Here is a 12,922-nt window from a genome sequence, read left to right as displayed (position 1 = left end):
TAGTGAGAAGTGTCAACCCTTTCTCTAAATCTTCCATTGTGTGTAGTTTAATGGTCGAGTGCGAGACATTAAGTAATCTGTTTCAATGGCATTTAGTAATTGAACTAGAGTATACAGGTCACAATTCTATGGAATACAATTACTGCTTTTTACTGAGCGACGTTTCGACTAGGCTTCTCTAGTCATTATCAAGCTATGATAAAAAATGAAGTAGTAGTAGTTCTTGGTGTTTAACGTCTGCTTCCACATAAGTGATATCGCAGACAAGACATAGGAGAGCCGAATTTAGCTGATTCCTGTTTTTAGAATATGATTTTGCAATCTTTCCATTTGGCATTAGGCCATGGATTTGGTTTAGTGGGAAGTTCTTCCCTTTATTTAATATAAAACATATCGTTTGATGGATGATTTCGTCTGCTTCTGGATTGGTAGATGTCATCGTTTGGGGTTAGTGTTTAGGTGCCAGGCCCGTCTTGTCGTGGCCTCCCCTTACTCCACGATCCCACTCTTTGGGCTTGGTGTTAGTTTTTATTTGCAGAATAGTGTTTAGGTGCCGAGTTCGTCTGATCGTAACTCCCCCTTACTCCACTATCCTGCTAGTTTGGTAGATGTCATCTTTGAGGGGTTTGTGTTTAGGTGCCAGGCCCGTCTTATCGTGACCTCCCCTTACTCCACTATCCCACTCATAAAAAATGAAAATATGACAGGACAATATATACATGTACACCACAATGCTAAGTTAATGATGACAAACCAGGGATGTAACTTAATTACGTGTACCTAATGGTAATCTGATTTAATTGTACGCTAATAAGTAATAATACCAATTAACCTAAAAAATTGACTAATTGATTAATGGATAAGTTGTTGTGGAGTATACACAGTGATTAGTGGGTTTTAATAATACAAACGTTGCAAGAAAATAAAAATTGATGAAATGTTATCAACGACCCCTTTCACTGAAATAAATACAAATGGTAAAAGAATAGATTGTTGTGGAGTATTTACAACGATTTGATGAGGTTTTGATAATGACAACATCCCACGAAGATGAGATTTGATTTGTGTTATAACCAAAATAATTGATATGTGGATGTTGATGCGAGTGATTACACTGATATACGAAAAACCCTTAGAACAATGACTGCACAATGATCAATAGTCCCCTGAAGGTTGACAATTTAAAATATTGAGTGGTACTTCACTGGATGTTATGGTGATGTAGAAAAGCAGGGTTAGAAATATTGAGTGCATTAAATTACAATAACCGCAGGCCTGAAAAGCAGAAATGCCTGAAAAGCAAAAAATAGTTGGGAATTATTAGTTGTCATTTTTGCATATTATGATGGTTATTACAAGCTCAGTAAAAAGCAGTAATTGTATTCCATAGAATTGTGACCTGTATACATTAAGTAATATATTGATACTGTACGAGTGCTATATCTACATACAGTATTACGCAATGTCTTGCACGAGACCATTAAACAAGTAGTAGTTATTAGCACCCTTTCCTCGGTGTATCGGTGAATATCAGGACAGTTTTGGTCGAGGGGCCCAGTCGAGGCGGAGCCGAGGCGGCCCCCGACCAAAACTGTCCTGATATTCACAGATACACCGAGGAAAGGTGCTAATAAGTTACTTACATCACATTTCTATCGAGTATTGTGAACCAACATGTGAAAAATAGTATTTATTATCGAGTCGTTTCAACCGAAAAGTGACAAATACTTTCTGCTCTTTCATTATTTATCCCTTTCTGAGCCTCACGTTACATTTCATGGTAGAATGATTTCGCAGTGGAGAGACGACCTGAGTAGTATTTACACGTGCGTCTTGCTATGATACTCTGAGCGTAAAACAATCACGTGTTTGTTTAGACCACATCGTCAAAACATCTTATCTATGGCGTAGAGGACTGTGATATTATTAAATGTAGTGTAAAGGAAATGCGAAACGTAGGTCATTCCTTGTGAAAGTATGCATCGGCGGATGGTTCTTCCGTTGAAATTTATTTGTAATAAAGTTTATGACTTTCGTGGCGGTTTTTTTCATCCTGCTTACTAGGCGTTTTTTTTCATCCTGCTTATTATCAATGCCTGTGAAGTGTCCAGCAAGAGAACTGCGCCTTCTATCATCACAATTAATTAAAATAATTATTCAATATTCTAATATATATATTTTGCATATTAATATAAATCAAACCAAATTATGAAATAGATGCCAATTGATATGTATAATAATTGATTTTGTTAATTTAATTTCATTGTATATGTTTTTGAACTGCCATGTAGTTCCCCCCATTTTGTTTTGTTACTATGATTTTGACTAGTTGTTTCATGTACATTGGTTAAGGCCATCGTTTTCATTTGCGATCTGGATCGGACTAAACGTCCGCTACTTTTTGCTTGATAGGTATTTAAAACGGTTTAAAAGTATCCGTGTATCAGAAATGAACAGTACTCTTTCTGTACATTACTGATACACGGATACTTTTAAGCATGTATTGCGATTAAACAGGACAGTTTTATCAAAGGTTACCAGTGGCAACGAGTAGAAGTGGGATGTAACTTAAAATACAGACACTATCCAGCACGTGCATCTCAATGAAATACGCCACGTGCGTCCAATATTGTAACTAGTACAAATAATGTACGCTTGGCACATTGCCCGTACCATTATCTGAAATAATGGTACGGCAACATCAAAGGATGACGTCACATTGTATCTTTAAATTGTTGGTGTAAAAATGGCATCGATCTAACAAAATATAATATAGATAATCGATAAAAACAAATAACATACCGACATTGTTTAAAGATTAAAATACATCTTTACAGATTAATAATAAAGTTTATTGAACGTTAATATCGTCATATTTTATTTATTTAATCAATGCAGGGATTATTCTCAAATTACTGTTATAATAGTAATAGTAAACACAGAGGTTTTATTTAAAATAAATGAAATGGGGTTTAACGTCCTACTGTTCTGCTCCGACTGGGCTAATGGAAATGAAATGACGGGCATACGCCAAAAAGTGTGCTATGAGGGAAATTTTGCCCGGACAGCGGCACTACGGCCTACTCTTATATCGAATTCCAACTGTCAAGGGATCTTTTACGTGCACGCCAATGTGTACACGGGACCTCGGTTTTTCGTCTCATCCGAACGACTAGACAGCTTTCCTTGTCAGCCCCTCCGTCCTGCATCACTGAGACGGGCATACGCCATACAGTGTGCAATGAGGGGAATTTTGCCCGGACAGCGGCACTACGGCCTACTATTTTATCGAATTCCATCTGCCAAGGTATCTTTTATGTACACACCCTCCTTCCTGCACCACTGACAAGGCAGAAATATATTTGAACTAAAATGAAATAGGGTTTAATGTCCCAGTTTTCTTCATCAAGTTGGTATTGGTTTCCACCTATACTCGTCGTCGAATGCCAAATGACAAGGGTTCTTTAACGTGCACGCTAATGTGTACACGGATGAACCTCGGGTTTTCGTACCATAAAGCATGAATTTGTGTCTGACAATCTCCGTGACAGGTGCTTTTTTTTCTAAGATTGCTAGACTAAAAGTTTAAGAGAGAGAGAGAGAGAGAGAGAGATAGAGAGAGAGAGATAGAGAGAGAGAGAGAGAGAGACCAACAACCCACGCAAAATGTTAGAATAGGAGACTAACATGGGAGTATTTTGCACGAACATGGTTCCTTTACGTGCAGTCAAGTGTGTACATGAGGAACCTTGTTTTTTCGTCCTATTCAAACGCCGAGGCAACCCGTCAGGATTCGAACCCGCTTTGCTCTTACCGCTCGAATACTGTGGAACCCTAAAGTAAAATGTCTCCAGAATAGAAAAATAATCAAAAATTCCTAATTTCATTTAAATTATAGAATGCAACATGGTCCACTTCAATTGACATGTGTAAATCAACGTTCTGGGCATTGGTGTCATATACGGGGGTTGGTGGCTGAATGGTTAGCACGTGCGTGCTGTATCATAAGGCCTGTTATTGAGTCAACAGGCGTGGTTTCGAATCCCCAGTTGTACGCGACAAGGAGTAGGGTCGCCTGTCCAGCCTCGTGGGTTTTCTCCAGGTCCTCCGGTTTCCTCCCACTGCTAAAGACCCCTACGATTTTGGACATAAAATGTCGGTCAACTGGTTTAGTGTCTGTTCTCAAGCGGAGCTAACTGTAGACAGACAGCGGAAGTTTAGTATTTTGGAAATAGAAATAAACGTAGGCAGTAGCAATATTCACTCATAGCACACTGCATATAATCATTCGGCAAACCTCGACAGATTCTACGCATCTTATCTCGGCTGTGTGACCATTTCCGCAATATTTGAACTATTTTAAAGGTTCCGAATGAAAAATGGCTGCCCACATGGAGATTTCTGTGGAGAGTGTATTATATCAACAAACGTCACGTTTGGCATTGGGTTTGGGGAATTACCAGGGAATTTGATCAAACCAGCAGCCTTGAGACAATATCTCTGCTCATTTAGGTATATACACTCTACAAAAGACGCAATTTGGGATTTTTTTGTAAAAGCGACACGTTTTCCTGTTTAAAGTAAACCGGTAGCCGCATCACAAATGTATGGGCGTAGGCACATATCACTTACTGTCATACAGCCGAGATTAGATGTAGGGTACCGGAATCTGTCGAGATTTGCCGAGTGTGCATATAATGTCCTTCTTTATTAGCCCGTTTGGTGGAGAAAAACAAACCGTTAAATCCCCATTCACGCCATTTTATTTTAGGACACTGTACAGAACTCTCCAAACTTTGCGTGTGTTAAATAGATAAAGAAATGGACGATTATCTACCGGCAAATTATTTAACATTCTCGCTCACGCCATTATAAATTATGCAAGATTTCGATGAATTGAAAATTCTACTTACGTGCTTTCTGTTTTCACAATGCCATAGAGAATCGATTTATATCAATAATCTTTGTGATAATGCGAAGATGCTGTCAAACACACTCCTAAAATGCAGGACTACTTTTCTGAGCGCATCCATATACCATGTTTCTGGAACGTGTTAGCCTAAATATGTCACAAAGTTGAGTGTGTTTAATGACATTACCGCAAGATGGTCGTTTAAAATTGTTCGTGTTATTTAATAAACCTGGTAGTTTGCACAACACTTTAAAATAAAAGTAACCGTCCTAAAAATCAACAGTGGATCTGTGTGTGTGTGTTAGTTGTATTTTACGTCCGCTTCCACCGAGGTGATATCGCAGACAAGCCAGTGGATCTGCAGGCGCCCGTTTTTTGTAGGTTCCTTTCGTCACGTGACTGATCCAGAGTGTCGCCTCAAATAGTTAAAAAGTCGTGACGATTGTTGTACACGACGTGTGGAAAATTTGTTATTTTAAACACATCTACACGTCTGTGTTCCCAGTCCGGAACGTCGCTGCAAATAGCTGACAAGTGCCTGTATACACGATGAGGCAAGTTTGTTCTTTCAAAAACATCCAATACCACTTCTCACCATGTTTGGTATATTCACATGTATATCAAATATTAACTCTGCGTCTTTCCTGTCCACCATCTTTAGTTAAGTTAATCAACTCATATCCTGACTTTAAAAAAAAACACACACCAAGCTATATCGGCTTCTGAGAATATCTTCCTTTTTAAAGAATTTAAGCGAACTTTATGATTAAATGGAACACGCAATAAATATTCAGCATGTTTTAAAAAAAAGATATTTGCATGGCAGACTCTTGGTAATTACTCCATCGGATATTTTCTTCCATGTATCGTTTCGGTCGCCCTACGCTATAGTTTATCTAGTAATAACCGCTTAATCCCATAAAATAATTACCCTATCCAATTATACCAAGTCCCTGGGCTAATTTAGCCAAAACATGTCTGCATATTGAAAGGCGATATATGGATATTAATATAATACGTCTGTTATCTCTCAGGGGCAAAGAAAACAATTTATCATGGAAACAAAGAAATTATCTTAAATGTCGCCGTTTATTCATTCACAATAATAACATTTTAGATACATGATAAACAAGCTTTGTTTTTATCACACATAATTACAATGTTTGCACTTAATGTACTCTGTATGTTTTGTCTTGGGAAAGGCATTGCCATTTCGAAAATAAAATGAAATGGGGTTTAAAGTAGACCAATCTGATATTAAAATACAGATCTTTATTTTATGCTCAGTAGTGGAATGCCGCGTTTTGTCAGTGAAATAAAAGTGTTATTTCACTAGCTAGCAGTAGTCCATGTTGTTTTTACCTAAAATGATTGTAAAATCATAAAATAAATAGAACATTTGTCGTTTTGTCGTGAATAACATATTTCATTTCATCTCTAAGCAAGAAAACGTTTATATTTTCACTCATGCAACGCATTCGTGAAAATATAAGTTTTCTTGCTTCTCGATGAAATAAAATATGTTATTCACTCTAAAACGACAAATATCCTCTATATATTTCGTTTTGTTTTTTTATACTTTCGATGGCCTACACTACATGAAGATCTGACAAGTTATAGCGATAGGTCACGTCGGGGGTCAAAAGACCGACTTAAGACCTATGACGTCAGACATTTGATTAACCAATCAGCATTGATGTTTCTAGTGGATTACCCACAGTTCCGTGCAAAACACGCCCAAAGCTCGCCGTAACAGACCGTTTCATTGGCTTATCCCCGACACCATTCTGAACACAAGTTAAAAAACAACTCTTCCAGATCCAAGTGTAGTAAAGACAAGTAAAACAAAATTTTAAACTATAAAAACGAAACGAAATAGGATCTGTGTTTTAACCAGATTAAAAGTAGACAAGTCTTTAACTCAATATCATCCTCAGTCTTCCATATCTAAAGGAGCTAAATCGCTAATATTTTGGATCTAGAAATTGACACAAATGGGTCGCAACGCATATAATAATGTAATGTGAATGTATATAAACTGATAGGCATTCAATCGTTTCTGTTTTTACTGTAATTTCTAATCAGTTATGTTCGACGAAATACGCCAGAAGTCTCAATCGAATGGCAATCTCTAGCGTCTCGAAATAACAACATGACGTCACCGTTTGACATGACTTGCGGAATATATATAGCCTCGTTCTACGAGTCCCCTGTTACAACTGACACTGAAATGCACCATGGCACACGATTCGTGTACCAATGGTAAAATGTTTATTTTGTCTTAAATATTGGATATCAGAAGTCCATCTTTTCCCGGTAAGATCACAATATCAATGTTGATTTAAACTGACAAATAAATCGTGTTTTCAATGTCGAAGATTTTGGATGATATTGAGTTAGAGACTTAGCTACTTTAAATCAACATTGATTTAAACAATATTTTTATTTCAATCAAGTACATAAAGATTATTTACAACACTGATGTAATGGATTAGAAAACAAGCCGAAGATTATATAAATTCCTCTCCATATTGACGTTGGTGAAGGTAAAGATTCAACAGAGGTTATACAAATATATGTTCAAATTAGGTGTAATCCGCCAGATTAAATTTGTGTGTGTGTGTAGGGGCGGGGGGGGGGGGGTAAGGCGCCTCTTGGGCATTCCTGAAAACCCACGGAGTACCTCATTGGTGCCCATGGAATCCTGTACTACCTCCCGTAAACGTTTGGAATCTGGATGTGGACAACCCAGTTCATGGACAAACTCTGTTCCCTATCAAAATTACTTGTTAGCAACCGGTACCTTGCCTGGCAAGCCATCTTTTGTTAATTATGACATATCGATAAAAACATGGGTTTGTTTAATTCATATTAAACGATGTGCTCATATTACACGTGTCATGTGTATTACGACCACTCATTGTCAAATACAAACATCACTAAACGCAATCATTAGGTATCAAAAACAAGGTTAATGTCCTTTATTGGTTGGTATTGTTCGCCTGAACCAATCAGCAGTCTGTTTACACTCTGTCATTGTATCACCGGATAGGGTTAACCGACATTAATCCACCATGTACCTGCATAAACAATGATAAGTAAAACGTCAAATCATTTTCATTTTCCGCTTTCAGAGTTTTATTAAGACACCTGAACGTGATCAAGCGATTGTGTGATTCTGCGACAGCGGAATTAAAATCGATACCTTGTCGAACCGAATCGCCCCGCCAGCGAACACAGATCGATATTCATATCAGGATCTACCTGCCTACCTGCAATTTACCGATGGGAATCCACACAACGTCGTCTAGCAAGCGAAACCAGCCGTTTCTAGATGTGAGCTTGCTACACAGCAAGACAGGTGATGCTATACTCCGTGGCAGCAGCTTCTACGACCGAACTTTGGATTTTCAGGTGAGCCATTTCAATAAGGATGCCTGTGTCAGTGCCAGAAGCATTGATTATCAGAAAAAACGAGTTGTGAATCGCAGACGACGAATTATGAACAGAAGTGAAAAACTGGTGCAAGTGTATAACTTGCCACCGTTAAAAAGTTCCGATCACAAACCTCTAGCTTCTAAATCAAAGACTACAAATGTCCCGGAAATGGCAAAGTCGCAGCCAACCGGAGAGAAATACCAACGGTCGTATTTGTTGAAAGAGCGACATAGAACTCAAAGCGGCGAAATGAACAGACTTGAACACAGTGTGATATTCGACACGACAACTAGTATTAGAGGCACCATGTCGTCACCCGCACCACAGGAATTCCTGGACGATTCCCTGGAACATAGTGGCTGTCTGAAGCACAAGGAATCCTCCGGATTTCCCGCAATAACTGTTCAGAAATGTGACGAGGGCCGTCCATCTCCGCGTACATCTCGGAAACAAACAATATCCGACGACATGAGAACGCTTAGTGCCAACAACCTTTACGTCCCGTCGCTGCAACGACCCGGACGCCAGGAACTGGAAGACTGTAACATGTCGACGCTGCCGGACAATTTAAGTCGTTCGGAAGGCAGTTTAAACCGTTCTCTGAGAAGATCTGTTCCGGAGAAAGAAAATAAATCTATGCCGTTAAGTGCACCTGTAACACGTCCAACTATCCCTAGTTCCTATGACATCGCTGCTGAAGAATTTCGACGAAATCGAGAGATGTACTCTCCGTCCACCCCAAGACGACCAGTGCGTTTAATCGCGTTAACGGAGAAATCTCGCTCGCATTCAGCCGGGGACGTGCACACTAAAAGACAATTGTAAATCAATTTTGAAACAAGCCAGATACATATATACAGGGCACAATTCCATGGAATACAATTACTGCTTATTAGGGAGCGACGTCTTTATCAAACAATGATAAAATATAGCGAGACAAAAAGAACAATATTAATCAATTTATCCGAGTTTAATAGAATATTCACTGTTTACTACCATTTATAGAATTTTCAACATTAAAGAAGCCACAGCAGGTACAAGTACAGTAACACTATTGTTATTACTTTATACATACAGACCACGTCCCAGTCTTCGAGGGGATCACGGTGGTTAAATGGGTAAGACGCTGGTTCGCTAGCCTGGAGGTCGGGTGTTCGATCCCTGCATTGGCCGAGAAAGCTTATCCAGATGTTCCGGCGTGTTTTCCCCCCTTGTCAATGATGCAGGACGGAGGGCCTGACAAGGACAGCTGTCTAGTCGTTCGGATGGGACGAAAACCCGAGGTCCTGTGTATACATTGGCGTACACGTAAAAGTTCCATTGGCAGTTGGAATTCGATATAAGGGTAGGCCATGGTACCGCTGCCCGAGCACAATGTCCCTCATAGCACACTGTATGTCGTATGCCCGTCTTAATTAGCCCAGTCGGAGCAGAACAGTAGGACGTTAAACCCCATTTCATTTCATTTCTCAAATACAATGTTTGAAAACTCTAGTCTTTGAGTGGATGGAGTTAAAACGTTCTATATTATGGTCATCAATAGATTGAATGAATCTAATATACCTCCAAATACAATGTTTGAAAACTCTATCTAGTCTTTGAGTGAAGTTAAAACATGCTATATTGTGGACATCTACAGACTTAAAGATACATTATGTAAGATTAGATAAAGAGCTGGCAGTTCTCACTATAATAGTATAGTTAAAAACTAGATCATCATTACTAAAGTCGGTACGATGAAAAACAGTCTTGATTATCCATTTTTTTGATTTAATCATCAATGAGCATTATGGGAGATTAGATAAAGAGCTGGCAGTTCTCACTGTAATAGTTAAAAAATAGATCATCATTACTGAAGTCGGTACGATAAAAAACATAGCCTTGATTATCCATCAGATCGGATTCCAATCCAGTAAACATCGCAGATCGGATTCCAACCCAGTAAACATCGCAGGCTAGCGATGACATCGAGAGTTGATTATGGTCTGGATATGTTAAGTAATGTCTAATTCTTAAATTGGTTAGCTACCAAAATAGCATTTGTTTGCAGGAAGTTACGTTATAGAGACATAAACATTGGGTATTATTCAAGCAGACTGCAGTTACCGAAGCCTAACTGTTGATATTCAACAATTACTATGATTTACAACTGATTAATGTCGATAAATTATTCTGGCTTGTATCTAGACTTACTTTAAAGGGACAATAACACTCTTGCTGGCTCGACAGCTCCAGAAAATAAATAATAGCTTTATTCTAAGTACTAGATGTTTAAGTGTCCTACCTGTTGTGTAAATTATCCATTACATCCTATTTTACTTGTCCAGAGGGTTCAAAAATATTTTTAAATCCAAGTCACATTTGAATAGGTTTACGTTAGGCTTTTCAAATCATTTAGTTGAATTTTTACAATTTTTTAAATTAGGTGTGTTAAGATGAAATTTGTATCATCAATTTATTGGAATATTGTAAAATAGTACAATTTGTTTACCAGAATAAAGATTGGGATATATTATTCAGTTACAACAAGAGTGGTATTGAGCCTTTAATAACTTGGTTTGGTCTTTATCTACAATGAAGCTCTGTCGCGTTTATCACGTTACCCCATTACATGTAACAAACAATCTGATTAAAACACAGATCTTATTTCGTTTCGTTTTTATAGTTCAAAATTTCGTTTTACTTGTCTTTACTACACAAGGATCAAGAAGAGTTGTTATATAACCCGAGTTCGATTTTAAATGTGATACCATTAACGTTCTGTTTCAAATGGGATACCACTAACGTTCTGTTTCAAATGGGATACCATTAACGTTCTATTTCAAATGGGATACCACTAACTTTCTATTTCAAATGGGTTACCACTAACGTTCTATTTCAAATGGGATACCACTAACGTTCTATTTCAAATGAAATATATGATACTGCATGAGAAGCCAACCTTTAGTATTATTTCGTGTATGAATACAAGGAGTCCCAGGAGAATTAAGATAGTATTCTTAGCAGTATAATGGAATCCGGCTATAGGACGGATATAGACTTGATCTTAATAATGCAGTGGTCTTTGTCTGTGATATCACGCGGGCGGAAACGGACATAAAATAATTATATTTACAAAAACAATCCCGTTATTAAGAACGGTTCAGAAACTGGTGTTACGTGGATGCGGGCGTAAAATACGTCTATTTACAAGAACTTGAGTTCTTTTAAAAGTAGAAGATTTGGAATCACATGATACAGATTTGGTCGTATAAGTGAGTGACCCGTGCAACTGAGGTGGTCGTTGAGTGGGATTTAACTGTACTTTGATTCTAAACGTCAGTGATACACAAGATACAGGTTTGGTCGGATACGTGAGTGACCCGTACAGCTGAGGTGGTCGCTGAGTGAGATTTAACTGTACTTTGATTCTTACCGTCAGTGAACTATTACCATTTAACTAATGTTTAAATAGGATATTTGGTCGATTTTCACGACTTTTGTTTTGGAAACTACATTTCCTGTTCTTTTCTCAGAAAGGAATAGGAAACAGAACAAATATTTCACAATTTCTTGAAAGGATTTTAAAAGATGGTATATTATTTTACGAAAGGGTTTTAAGAGATGAAATTAAATATTATTTGTTGAAAGGATTTTGCGACCCATTTGTGTCAATTTCTAGGTCCCAAATATTAGCGATTTAGCTCCTTTAAGACTTAGTTAAGAGTTGATCATTCTTGTTATAATAATTCAAAAGAAAAAAAGAAAATATTGAAAATTTTATTCAAATTACTTCATTCTCAGCCATGTTATCATTGTTTTGACAAGATCTGTGCTCAGTGGTAACCAGGGCACTGGTATAATCGGGATTTAGCCTCGCTTTCCCATTTTGAAATTAAATATTTAAATGGCGAACCGTTTTAATCTAGTTAAAATCTCGAGTATCCGATGCCATCGAGAGTTGATTATGGCCTTGTTTTGTTAATAAATGTCTAATTAATAGTTTATATAACATTTCAGGCCTAAAAAAAGACCTGCAATAGGCAGATTTAGCTCTTGCATAATGTATGTTTAAAGATACATTATGGGAGATTCGATAACGAGTTGACAGTTCTCACTATAATATACTATTAAAAAAAAGTAGGGGATATTTGATTTTTATGTGTTATTAAAGTCACCTAATGAAACTGACGAAGAAACAAATGACAAAATGAAATGAAGTTCACATTCATCGATTTATTCCAAATGATCGTTAGACTAAGTAAGGCACAGACTGACCATTATAAGGGTAAAATGATACCCGGGGTCAAACAGCAAAGTTACCACAGCATCACAACCAAGTCAGTAACGGGTAAATCCTCCTCTGTTTGCCAAACAAGCATTGATCCGACGTGGCATACTCCTAATGAGACGTCTAAGGTCATTTTGGTCTAGATTGTCCCATTCCTGTTGCAACGCAGCAGCAAGTTCTTGGACATTGGCAGGACGTTGTTGACGTTGACGTAACCTCTGTCCAAGCATGTCCCAGACATGCTCGATGGGGGTGAGGTCGGGACTCAGTGCTGGCCAAGGTAATGTGGTGATGTTCTGTTG

General features: G+C 37.9%; 1 protein-coding gene across 1 annotated transcript in view; it reads right to left on the bottom strand.

Moving 5' to 3' along the window:
* Positions 1 to 5,386, bottom strand: part of LOC126824020 (uncharacterized) — a 34,631-nt gene extending 29,245 nt beyond the window's left edge. Inside the window, exon 1 of the mRNA XM_050553121.2 lies at positions 4,914 to 5,386. The gene's annotated coding sequence lies outside the window, so the exon portion shown is untranslated. The remainder of the gene's footprint in view (positions 1 to 4,913) is intronic.
* Between the last annotated feature and the right edge of the window lie 7,536 nt (positions 5,387 to 12,922).

The sequence above is a fragment of the Patella vulgata genome, chromosome 6 (assembly GCF_932274485.2).
Source record: "Patella vulgata chromosome 6, xgPatVulg1.2, whole genome shotgun sequence".
Lineage (NCBI taxonomy): Eukaryota > Metazoa > Mollusca > Gastropoda > Patellidae > Patella > Patella vulgata.
The sequence above is the reverse complement of the archived record's forward strand: the minus strand, read 5'-3'. Positions and strand labels throughout refer to the sequence as shown.